The sequence below is a fragment of the Mirounga angustirostris genome, unplaced genomic scaffold (assembly GCF_029215605.1).
Source record: "Mirounga angustirostris isolate CCGP_5_RB_7025 unplaced genomic scaffold, mMirAng1.0.hap1 SCAF_8, whole genome shotgun sequence".
NCBI classification, from domain to species: Eukaryota; Metazoa; Chordata; class Mammalia; order Carnivora; family Phocidae; genus Mirounga; species Mirounga angustirostris.
Window position 1 is genome coordinate 38,099,980 of NW_026991716.1, and position 12,632 is coordinate 38,112,611.

The 12,632-nt window shown below is 38.3% G+C and overlaps 1 protein-coding gene across 4 annotated transcripts in view; it reads right to left on the minus strand.

The window, feature by feature from the left end:
- Nucleotides 1-12,632, minus strand: part of USP49 (ubiquitin specific peptidase 49) — an 88,494-nt gene that overhangs the window by 66,311 nt on the left and 9,551 nt on the right. For 3 of the 4 annotated variants that reach the window (XM_054505848.2, XM_064597591.1, XM_054505850.2), the window contains exon 2: nt 9,797-9,878. The exons of the other annotated variant lie outside the window; for it this stretch is intronic. The gene's annotated coding sequence lies outside the window, so the exon portion shown is untranslated. The remainder of the gene's footprint in view (nt 1-9,796; nt 9,879-12,632) is intronic. 4 annotated transcript variants of the gene reach the window in all.

Here is a 12,632-nt window from a genome sequence, read left to right on the forward strand (position 1 = left end):
CAAGGTCATGCTTAGGATCAAGCATTGGGCTTTTCAATAAACAGACAAGTGGAGAAGGTGTTGCCCACTACTCAGTTTTCTGACATCTAGGGAGACTGGAGCTAATATTTTGATAGTCTAACGATTTGTGGCTAGGGGAGATCTTTTTAAACTAATGAAATGAAGCACTCTCCCAACCAAATCTACTCTGGTGAAAACGCTTGCTCTCCTTTCAGCATAAATGAAGACAATGAGAATAGATTAATTAGCAAGGTGGCTTAACTGTAGCATACTCTACAGCTTTTGAGTTGAATGCATAAAAATATGTTTGTTTAGGGGCACCTGGCTGGCTCAGTTGGAAGAGTGTGTGACTCTTGATCTCAGGGTCGTGAGTTCAAGCTCCACATGGGGTATAAAGATTACTTAAATAAGTAAAACTTATAAATAAATAAATAAAATTTTAAAAGAATATGTTTGTTTCAGTCCCTTGGAATCAGGAAGAAAACAATACTTTAAGCTTCTGTATAAAATATGATATTCTTCCTTTTCTGAAGTTTGAGAAAATACATCAATATCTTACAAAATATAATGCATAACCAAAAGCTCCTCCAACTTCAAAAAATAATAAAATACTATGTCCAGATCTATTCTCTAAGCAAATTAGCAAGACAGTAGAAAAAAGTCTACACTGTAAGAAAAAAAAATTTTATAACAATGTATGGTGATAAATGTTACTAGACTTATTGTGGTGATCAATTCACAATATATACAAATAGCAAATCATGTTATACACCTGAAACTAACATAATGTTATGTATCAATTACACTTCAGTAAAAACTATTTTTGATACTATGTTTATTCTTTCATGCTTATTTCACAGAAGGGAAATAGTTAACTAAAACATGAAGAAATGTTCAAACTCACTAGTAATTAGAAAATTCAAATTAAAATAGACATTATTAAATGGCAGAAATTCGAACTGTGGACAATAGCAAGTGTTGGGAGGTTGAGAATACAATGTCTGTGAGGTGGGTACACTCAGCAGCCTGACAGTGCTTCTGTTACAATGCCACTCCTGAGTCTGTATCCCAAAGAAATTCTCAAACATGTCCATGACGAACACAAACAAGACTGTTATTGGTAGCATTGTTTATGGTAGCCTAGGCACCCATCACTATGGGAATGGATGCACACCATGGAATAGCATGCTGCAGGTAGGAGCAATTAGCTAATGTACACCCAAAACCATTCACAGATCTTAAAACAGTGCCCAGTGAAAAAAGTAAAACCAAAGTAAGAGCTATAGCATTGTTTTTTAAAGATTTTATTATTATTATTTTTTTAAAGATTATTTATTTTGAGAGAGCGAGAATGAGAGAGAGAGACAGAGTACATGAGTGGGGGAGGGTCAGAGGGAGAAGCAGGCTCCTTGCTGAGCAGGGAGCCCGATGTGGGACTCGATCCCGGGACTCCAGGATCATGACCTGAGCCGAAGGCAGTCGCTTAACCAACTGAGCCACCCAGGCACCCTAAAGATTTTATTTTTAAATAATCTCTACACCCAACGTGGGGCTCAAACTCAGAACCCCGAGATCAAGAATCGCATGCTCCACCAACTGAGCCAGCCAGGCACCCCAGAACTACAGCATTTTTACAGGGAGAATTCTATAGCCAAATTCGGCAATAGTGTAGTGTCATGAACAATTTTGGAGTTAAAGATAAGTACACCAAAAAATCACTAAGAATTTTAGAAAGATGCATATAGAATCAAGGACATACATCAAATACATTAGATAAGGTGCTTGTGGGGTAGGAGAGGAAAATAGGTATGGAAATAGAGGCTGAACAGAAGGCCTTTATACACCAATGTTAGACTGTGTGCAAATCACAGGGTATAAAGTTAAAATTCAAAATATTTTTTATTCATGCACACATTAATTTATTCAATAAAATTTACTCTAAGTGCGAAGTATTGTGCTTAAATATAAACTTTAATGTTATTTCTGAAGGTTTTTATTTTAAAAGATATATGCTTTAAGATACATTTTAACTGGAAGTGGAAAGGAAAAATAATTTACTAGAGAATTCATATACTATAAAGTGAGAAATCCATCATTCTTAAAATAGTTTTAGAAATTTTTTTCATCAAATATAAATATACCTTCAAATTCTTTAAATGACAAAGTTAAATGAAAGGTTGAAATACAGAATGAACTCTGAAGTCCTACCAAATTACATTGTCATATCTCAGTCCACAAGTAAAACATCTTTTCTCGGGGCTTAAGTGGTGAAACAATTTCTTTTTGGAGGAGAAATTTTTTCTACTTTATTTGTTCTATGTGATTTTCCCAAAGATATTTCAACTGCTCCGGAATACCTCTCGCCAGATTTCTGTTTTCTAAAAGAATTCACAAGCAGACTGCTGGCTGCCAATGTAGGTGTTGTAGCTAATACGCTCATTACAGGGCTGCTAACAAAAACTGATGAACACATTCAGTGCAAAGTGACATATCTATTCGACATCTCACGGGCATGGAAAATGATGTTTCCCCCCCAAATTACCTGTTCCCTCTTTTTTTTTTTTTTTTTACAAACCCAAAAGGTAACTAGTATACAAGATAATGTTGGTAAAAAAAACCAACAGCAATTTGTAGGACATCATATGTCTAAACCTCTACAGTTATAACCCTTCAGTATTTCAGATTTTAAATACTAAAAGTTAGTAGGTGGGAGGATCAAAGGTGAAAAATAGCAATGGCCTGTCAGAGGGGTCAGCAGTATCATCAGCACACATACTAAAAGACAATATGTTAATTTATTCAGGCTTACAAAAGATAATGTATTTGTATTTTCATTCAATAATAATAGCTAATAATGAACACTCACTATGTGTCAGTTATTGTTCCACACATTTTATATCCATTATTTTAGCCCTCACAAGAACCCAACGGACTAGGTACTTTGATCATCTCCATTTTAAGGATCATTTTTGACATCAAATGCAGACTTTATCATTGCCTTTAAAACCTCCACCAAATGGTCTCAAATTCCATTATACCCCCCTTTCTGCCATTCCAGTCCTCACTTCTGACTCAAAAATTTGACTGATGTATATCATATGAAAGAAGCAGTTCTCTTCTCCAGCCAGCTTCCTTCTTCTCCCTTTCTACTACAGAAGACCCCTTCATAAAGATGTTGTCAGTGAACCCCTTCCTCAGAGGCTTATTGAAAGTAAACACTATAAAAGTATATAGAGGAGGGGCGCCTGGGTGGCTCAGTCGTTAAGCGTCTGCCTTTGGCTCAGGTCATGATCCCAGGGTCCTGGGATCGAGCCCCGTATCGGGCTCCCTGTTCCGCGGGGCGCCTGCTTCTCCCTCTCCCACTCTCCCTGCTTATGTTTCCTCTCTCGCTGTGTCTCTCTCTGTCAAATAAATAAATAAAATCTTTAAAAAAAAAAAAAGTACATAGAGGAAAAAGTGAGTAACTCCCCTGAACAAAGGGAACACCTCGATAACAGTCCTTACATTTTATGAAAATAGAAATATTCTACACATATTGTTCTGTAACATAACTTCTTAAAAATACATAATTTTCGGAATGCCTGGGTGGCTCAGTTGGTTAAGTGTCTGCCTTCGGCTCAGGTCATGATCCCAGAGTCCTGGGATCGAGTCCCACATCAGGCTCCTTGCTCAGCAGGAAGCCTGCTTCTCCCTCTCCCTCTGCTGCTACCCCTGCTTGTGCTCGCTCTCTCTCTCTGACAAATAAATACATAAAATCTTTGGTAAAAATATATCATTTTTAAAATAAAAATATAATTTAACAGAGACATGTGGCTGGCTCAGTTGGAAGAACATGTGACTCTTGATCTGGGTGTCATGAGTTCGAGCCCCAGGCTGGGCATAGAGATTACTTTAACAAACAAATAAGAGCTTCTAGGTGTATTTAAAAATAAATAAATAAAATAAAATTTAACAGTGGATTTCTTTCTATATCAGCAAATAGAGATCCACTGCATTCCTAACAGCTTAATGGTGGTTCCACTGTGTGGAAATGTCACATGTCATTTTTTTCCTATAACAAACAATGCTATTGTACTCATATTCTTCATGCAAGTGTATTAATATATCCATAGACAGATTTCTAGGAGTGGAATTGCTGGGTCACAGGATAAACACATTTTAAATTCCAATGGACACTGCCAAATTTACCTCCAAGGAAATTTACATTCCCACCAACAGTGTGTGAGAGTTCCAACTACCCCACATCCTTAGCCTCTACTGGCTACCATCATCTTTCAATCTGAGAGGTAAAAAGTGGCAATTATGTGTTTTATTTTATATTTATTTAAATGATTAGGATTATTGAATTGATATCTTAAATAGATTTTGAATTATTATTAGTTGTAGGCTAAGCTGAACTGCCTATGGAGGAAAAAAAAGTTCAAGAAGCACATTAATAGGATAACTGGGGAGAATGGTAAATATTTAACCAATCCAGGATTTTAGCATGAAGTAGACAATGATGCCAATCACAAATGAGTTTGATCTCTTCACTAAAGCACTTACCATTCACTTGAAATACACTGTTATCAGTTCTTCAAACTATGCCATATATTTTAGAAATGTTTCTTTTAAAAGAGTGTATTTAATTCCATAGTCATGTATTCACTTTGTCATCTTTACTTACTCCTAACACTCCTGTGTGATGTCTATTCACTTTGTCATCTTTATTTACTCACAACACTCCTGTGTGATGTCTACTTCAATGATATTTTGTTTTATACGAAATGTTGCTTATGAATCTGACCTTTGACCTCTTTTAGATGTTAAAGCGCAAGAATAGTGTCTGGCCATGAACATCCAATATAATTAAGACAACTGATATAGGTAGCTGTATTAGAGAACAGAAAGAGGAGAATAAGGGAAGTAGATGTTAGCAATGACCATCCAAAGGGATATTCTAGGCATTTTAGATTTTGAAAACAAAACACTAATAGAGGCCCCACCCACTCTATAAATGCTTACATAAAGGTGATGTCTTCTGTTCATAAACGCTGATTCACTGTCAATGGCTAGATGTTTATGATTATAATGCTATTAGCAATGATGGCTGAACTGAGCTATTCACACATTTTCTTACCTAATTTTTTTTGTGGCTACCTCCAGGTAACAATTTTTGTCAGGGGGACTTTACTAAGCTCTAACAGGGACTCTGACCTTATTATCCTGATAAATTAGTATCCATAACTGCAAAAATAAGTACCACAAATTATCTAGCATTCTAGAAAGGTTTTGGCTCAAAACTGATATATCAGTAAACCCCTCCCTACCCTTCCTTTAATTCTCAATTAAAATTTATATTCTTCATAGAACAAACTGATACTTAAGACTTTATTTCAAAGTCAAAAGCTCTTGCTACTTTAATGTGTCCACATGGCCAATCCACGTGATCACATGACAGATACTACACATCATCTTTCCCATATCAGAGACTGGCAGAAAGAGATAGAGCAGGGGGCAGGAAAGAGCAAAGCACCAACGTGACAAAGTGCTAAAGCCAGGCTATAAATTATCTTTTGGTCACTCACGGCTGCATTTTGAAAAAGCTGACACAAAGGTAGGACCTATCCTTCCTTTGGAGGAATACAAGTATCGTATGGAAAGCATCTTCCTAACTCACTAACAACAGAGCTGCGCTCCCACCCCTCACATAACTTGCCCAATGAGAGAAGTGCTACTGGGTTCTAAAGGCAATGACAAGAAGCTCTCTATTCTGACAATGGGAGGGAGCAATGAAGACCAGCTTCCTGGGCTCTAAACTCTGCCAGACTGCGCTGCTAATCCTTCCCAAATCCCACAATGTTGGGGTGGGGGTGGGGGACAGAATAGAAAACAATCCAAAATTGAATCAAGGACAGTAGCTCTGGATTACAGGAGGTCATAACATTCCTATTTGAATGGGGGTGGGGTGGGCATCGGGGCAGTCACAGGGCATATACAAAAGCCTGTATGTTTATAAAAACACAATACAAAAATAAATTTTATCCCTGATCCTTCTGATGTGGTAACCAACATCTGCCCCCAATCATTTGCCAGCCCAGGCTGCACGGAAGGCACAGAGTAGCAGGCATTTTCACACAGTGAGGCTGGAAGAGATGCTACTAGAGTGTAAATTACTAATTAGCTCAATAGAAGACAAAGAGAGAAAATACCTGTCATGGAATGCTGTTTACAACTTGACATATAATAAAAACAACCCTGAAAATTTCAGAAGAGCGCCTTACTTTTCAGACTTCTATTAACATGTAAATAGCAAAGCAACAGTATTATAGTCTTTAAAAACTGCCCATGTCTCAGAAACAATAATGTATGACTGGAAAGAATGCTTTCCAAATAATTTATAATTTTCTCGTCCTTATGAAAGCTAAGTATTTTTAATTATTACAATGAGCTTTAATAAGGAGCTATACTTCATAGCTTTGATGATCACTTAAAGAGGTGGGGTGGGGAGAAGCCCAGAAGTGCTGCATTTTACATACATCGGAATACAGTAAATAGTCCTTTTACTGAAATTGAACAGGCCTCATTCTGCAGGTCGTGCTTTTATGAAATGGACTGGCTACCATTTTAATAAAGACTGAGGATGAGCTGGAAGATAGTAGTAGGATGGAGTCAGTTAAATCTCCTTATTATGATGACAATTGAAAAGACTCCCAAAATTTAGGCTTATTTTAGGGGAAGGTAATAGCATGTTAGGATATTTATATTCATTCCCCTACCATAAGGCAAACCTATTTGTATTAATTGCAATCTGGTTCTTAAGGAAGTATATTTTGCACTTAGATCTCTTCCAGCTCCTTGATGCTACATAAGGATCTTCAATATATGTATTTCACCTAAATATGTCTCAGTCACAGTGATGAACAGGCCTGTGGCTCCTGTTTTCACATAATAATCACCCATACGGGATGCCTGGGTGGCTCAGTCCATTAAGTGTATGACTTCAGCTCAGGTTATGATTTTGGGGTCCTGGGATTGAGCCCCACGGCGGGCTCCTCACTCAGCAGGGAGTCTGCTTGTCCCTCTCCCTTTGCTCCTCCCCCTACTCATGCTCTCTAATAAATAAATAAAATCTATAAAAAAAATAATAATCACCCATACGTCATTAACAGCTATTGTATCCTGAGGACTCCCTGTGTGAACACACCATGCCAGCTGCTAAGAAGATTCCCAATAAAGGTATACACCATGACATGGTTTTTGCTGATAAGGGAGGGGCCTACAAACTTGTCATTCACAGGTAAAAGAATGTTTTTCAGAATATAGTGAAGAAAATAAACCATAAAACTCCCAAATCCACTCTCAATCCAATCTTGAGATTCCTTTGCATCGCAAGATCAACTAAAATCAAACATACCGACTTGCTGATACATTCAAAACATTCTTCCCGGGGGCGCCTGTGTGGCTCAGTTGGTTGAGCGACTGCCTTTGGCTCAGGTCATGATCCTGGAGTCCCTGGATCGAGTCCCGCATCGGGCTCCCTGCTCGGCGGGGAGTCTGCTTCTCCCTCTGACCCTCCCCACTCTCATGTGCTCTCTCTCATTCTCTCTCTCTCAAATAAATAAATAAAAATCTTTAAAAAAAACAAAACAAAACAAAACATTCTTCCCTTTCCTTTTTATTTTTTTTAAAGATTTTATTTATTTGAGAGAGAGAGAGAAGGAGCAGGGGGAGGGGCAAAAGGGGAGAGAGAAGCTAAGCAGGGAGCCCAATGTGGGGCTCGATTCCAGCATGACCTGAGCCGAAGGCAAACGCTTAGCTGACTGAGCCACCCAGGTGCCCCCCTTTTCTTTTTAAAATTAGGCCTTCCTATCCACTTTTCTTCAAATTTTCTTGAAAAATACGCAAGTGAAATAAAATGATAAAGCAAATGGGACAAAATGAAAACAACTGGAGAGGGACGCCTGGGTGGCCCAGTTGGTTAAGCGTCTGCCCTTTGGCTCAGGTCATGATCCCAGTGCCCTGGGATCGAGTCCCACATCAGGCTCCCTCCTCGTTGGGGAGCCTGCTTCTCCCTCTGCCTGCCACTCCCCCTGTTCATGCTCTTTCTCTCTTTCTCTGACAAATAAATAAATAAATCTTAAAAAAAAAAAAAGAAAACAACTGGAGAATTTGAATGAGGGAACAGAGAAGTTCCCGTACCATCTTTGCAACTTTTCCATAAGCTTGAAACATCATAAAAATATCAAGTCACACATACAAAAAAGAGCATTAACAACAGAAGCTCTCTCACAGGGTTGTTGAGAGTTTCAAATAATTCACATACTTAGCTCATGCTGGGCACTTAGTAAACACTAATTATTAGTTATTTTAAAAAATGAGTGGATCAACTGTAACAAATGAACCTCTCTGGTGAGGGAATGTTGATAATGGGGGAGGCTGGCTATGCATGTAAGAAGGCAAGGGGAGGATATGGGAAATTTCTGTATCTTCCTCTCAATTTTGCTGTGAACCTAAAGCTGCTCTAAAAAAATGAAGTCTTTATAAAAAAAAGGGCGGATCAATTTATTTAACCAAATTAAAGCATACATAAATATACTTAGTATATTGTTTGCACAGACACACACAAAGAGAAGACAGTAAAAAACCAAGGAGAGGAGCGCCTGGATGGCTCAGTTGGTTAAGCGGCTGCCTTCGACTCAGGTCATGATCCCAGGGTCCTGGGATTGAGTCCCGCACTGGGCTCCCTGCTCAGCGGGAAGCCTGCTTCTCCCTCTCCCACTACCCCTACTTGTGTTCCCTCTCTCGCTCTCTGTCAAATGAATAAATAAAATCTTAAAAAAAAAACACAGGGAAAATCTGAACAGACTTTGCTATGGACATCTGCACTGAAACTGGAGTTCTGTTTTTCCTCAATGGGCAACTGTAAACCTATATGGTTTACAACAAGTCCTTGAAAAAGATAGATAGGTAACCATTTATCTGCAATGCACTTAGGCATTTTATTGGTTTGGGGTTGTTTTGTTTTATGAATACAATTTTGTAATGAAAAAAATAAGGGCATGTAGGAACCCTGATGTAATCTCTGCTTTAGACATAGCCTTTATGGTGTTTGTCCCAGGTTCCCCATCTAGAAAGCAACTGAGGAAAGGTTAATAACAGAACCACAGGATAATCTAAGGATTGGCAAACAGGACAGGTTAAGGGATAAAATAAACCAGCACTGTTTAATCTGGAGAAGAGCATGGTGACAGATCAGTTCACAATGATCAAGCAGAGGTAATACAAGAGCACGGACTGCCTGCAAAATGCCAAGGTTCAAATCCTATCCCGACCACTTGGTAGAATTCTACAACTTAAAAAAAAAAAAAAAAGATAGAAATGTCTGAGTGTAACCTTGAGGGCAAGCCATTTAATCTCAAGGAGACTTTATTTCATTACACGTAAAATGGGAACAGTAACAGCGCTAACCTCATAGGGTTGCTGCTAAGAGTAAATGAGTTACAATCTGCAAAGAACTTATAACAGTGGCTGGCATAAAAGCATATATGTGGGTAGCTATTATTATTAAGTTTATGAAGAATTAGGGTCTCCTTAGTACTAGAGTAAGCAAATATTTTTACTCAAAAATGGAGAATGGGGCAACAGAGAACACATACAAATACAGCATTAGGTGTATGCTGGTTAGATAGAAGGCAGACTGTCCTAGTAGAGAAAATAATTAGAGAGAATAGAGAAAATAACCAGAAAAGATTATCTACAAAGGTTGTCACATTATCTCTGAAGATTTATGAAAATAGGATAAATTTTTATCTACCTGGGATGATTTAAGTGGGATACTGACTGAAGTTGCAGGATAAACTAGAGGTCCTTTCAAGGTCTCTTCCCATCGAAAGAATCTACAATTAACCAGAAGAATATTTAAGTATGTACAACCCACTCACTCAAATCTGAATATAGAACTTAAAAGTTTTTTGCTTAGCAAACAAGATTATAACCAAAATAAAGTTCAACTGAATTCACTTGAACAAATGAAAACAAAGCTTACATTTACCACTGGAGTCCTTATTGATGAATAGTATTATTTGAACCAAAAGATTACCCATTTTCAGTTTTAGAAATATCAACTGAGAAATAACCATTCCCAATAAGAATCCGTGTATCTAGCACACTACCACAGCATACAGAAACAAAAGACAGGACCTAAATGGACTCTTTCCCTTGGTTGACCTTATAGTTTATATTTTTTTCTTCATCAACATCAAATAAATCTAAAATTATTTATATGAAGGTATCAAGTATAAAACAACTACATTATAAAAATGGCAAAACCATGAGCAGAGTACAACCTACTAGTAATACCAAACCTATCTAGCCAGGAAGGGAATATGCACGAACATCCTACAGAAACAGGTGCCCCATACCAAAGTTACTGTTCAGCTTGAAAGTTAACATTTCAGACTAATCCTCTTGAAATTTAGCAGCAAAAAATAGTAATTTCCTAAAATCTTCTGTTGAATTACAAAATCAATGTAGTCACCTTGAACACCTGCTTGAGAGAATCCAGATTTCATGAACATAGCAGCTGAATCCAGATAGATTTTAGATTCTAAATTATTGACGTATATGAACAACTACTGTTTCTGATATCCACTAATCAAAATATAATTTTGCTGTTACAAATGCTATCATCGTTGCTATTTACACAAAAACCCATAAAACAGCGGCAATTCAAAATTTACACAACTTTGAAAAAAAGTTATCTTTATATATCTGAATGTACACTAATAAAATAACCTCAAATAAGATTCTCAAGATCAGTTTGCATTTTTTCCTTAAGTAAATTATAGCCATCCTTTGGCACTATCAAATAAAAAAGTAATAATCGTTCATATTCTTAGCTAAACGTAAAAGCTTCAGAATAAAAATCATCAAAATAGTAAGAATAATCTAAATTTTGTCCCAAATTTCTCATCTTCCTTTTAATTTCCAGAAGTGTCTTAAAAATCAAAAGCTTGTAGGAAATTAATATTAATATGGCCTTCTTTATTGACAGCTACAAAATAGGGGCAGTGGAGCAGTCCAAGGCATTGCATTATTGTATGGAGGCTTTTTCATGATAAAAATTTACTCATAAATTCATTACTTAACCTAAAAAAGAAGTCCCACTCTAAAATCCTCCACTATTCTACAAATCTCCCTTTCTTTATTCCATTTAGTTAATGGGTGAGTAACCTACTACAGTGTGAAATGTCCCACATAAAGCTAAAGGCAGCTTAGGAACTCAAAGCCCTCACAGTCCTGATTTAAATCTCTTCCCCAGCAAACTTCCCTAGTTGGTTATTTTCGTTCTTCTGAAACGATTTTTCAATATTCTCCAGCCACCAAAAAACAATTAGGCAGAAATCTGGTTGATTAATCAAAACAAAAAGATGTTCATCTTTCTCTATCTCAACAACAGTGGGCTCTCCATTGAAAATGAAAATGCTGTGGATAAAGCACTCTGCCCAGCGCTGTCAGGTACACCCTGCTACAACACCACACTATCACACTACACAGGCAGAGCCACACTGTAAATAAATAAAACCCATCTTCCCATTATCACAACACTAGCGAAATGCAGAGGTTTCCAACACCGAGCTGACGCTTCATCATTCACCGAAGAACAAAATCAAATCAAAATGGGTCTCATCTTTTCAAAGTGGCCATGAAAGTCGAATTAAAAGCAATGAAAGGTGGAAGCAGATTCGAGATGCCTTGAAGAGAAAAAGAGATTTCTGGAATTTCCTACTTTTGTGGACAAAAGGACCCACAGTTTCAACACACTTAACAGTTCTCTTCTCAACAAAGAATTCCTTTCCTGCACCCCCCCCCCCAACCCCGCAACCTCCACTCTTACTTTTCAGTGTTTACTCCTATCTCTAGGTCTCTTTTCACTCACCATGGTTCCTCCTCTTCTGCACCAAAGGCTCCCTACACTTGATCCTTAACTATAGCGTCTGTGCCCTGACCCATGCAGACCTTCTGGAGCATCTCCCCACAACCTGCACATTTGATTCCCACTCCTGTACAGTCTAGTCCAGTTCTTCATCCAGCAGGACTTCTCCAGCTTCCCTTAACCCTGTTCTCTTCCCTTACACCCCATCTCATCCTTTAAATCCCAGGGCCCATCTCTTCCTTGCTTCTCTCACCATCCCTTTAGCCCTGTCTCTCCACCTCAGTTTTTACCTTGGATCTGGCTGAACCTCGTCAATTAACACAATTCCCCAGTTACCCTGTCCCAGACCGCCATCACTTCTTTACACCCTTACTCTTTTCTCCTTTCAGCTTGTCTGGTCCCAGAATTGTCCTATAAACGCCCCACCTCTCATCTGTTTCCCTTCACCCTTTCACTATGCTTATTCCTAACTCCACCTGGTACTCGCCCAGTATCTATTTCACCCTCCCTCACTTTCAAGAATTTACACCCATCGCCCACCCACTAACCCATACCTTTCTCAGAACCTCGCGATTCCCACCCCACCGCGGGTCCTAGTCCTTCAGCTCATCTCGCTCTGCACTAGTTCACACCCTTGTCACGTCTGGCTCTTAATCACCCTCTCTCCTCTACTCCCAACTATCACCCCAGCTCTGCCCCCCTTGCCTTCCACTTC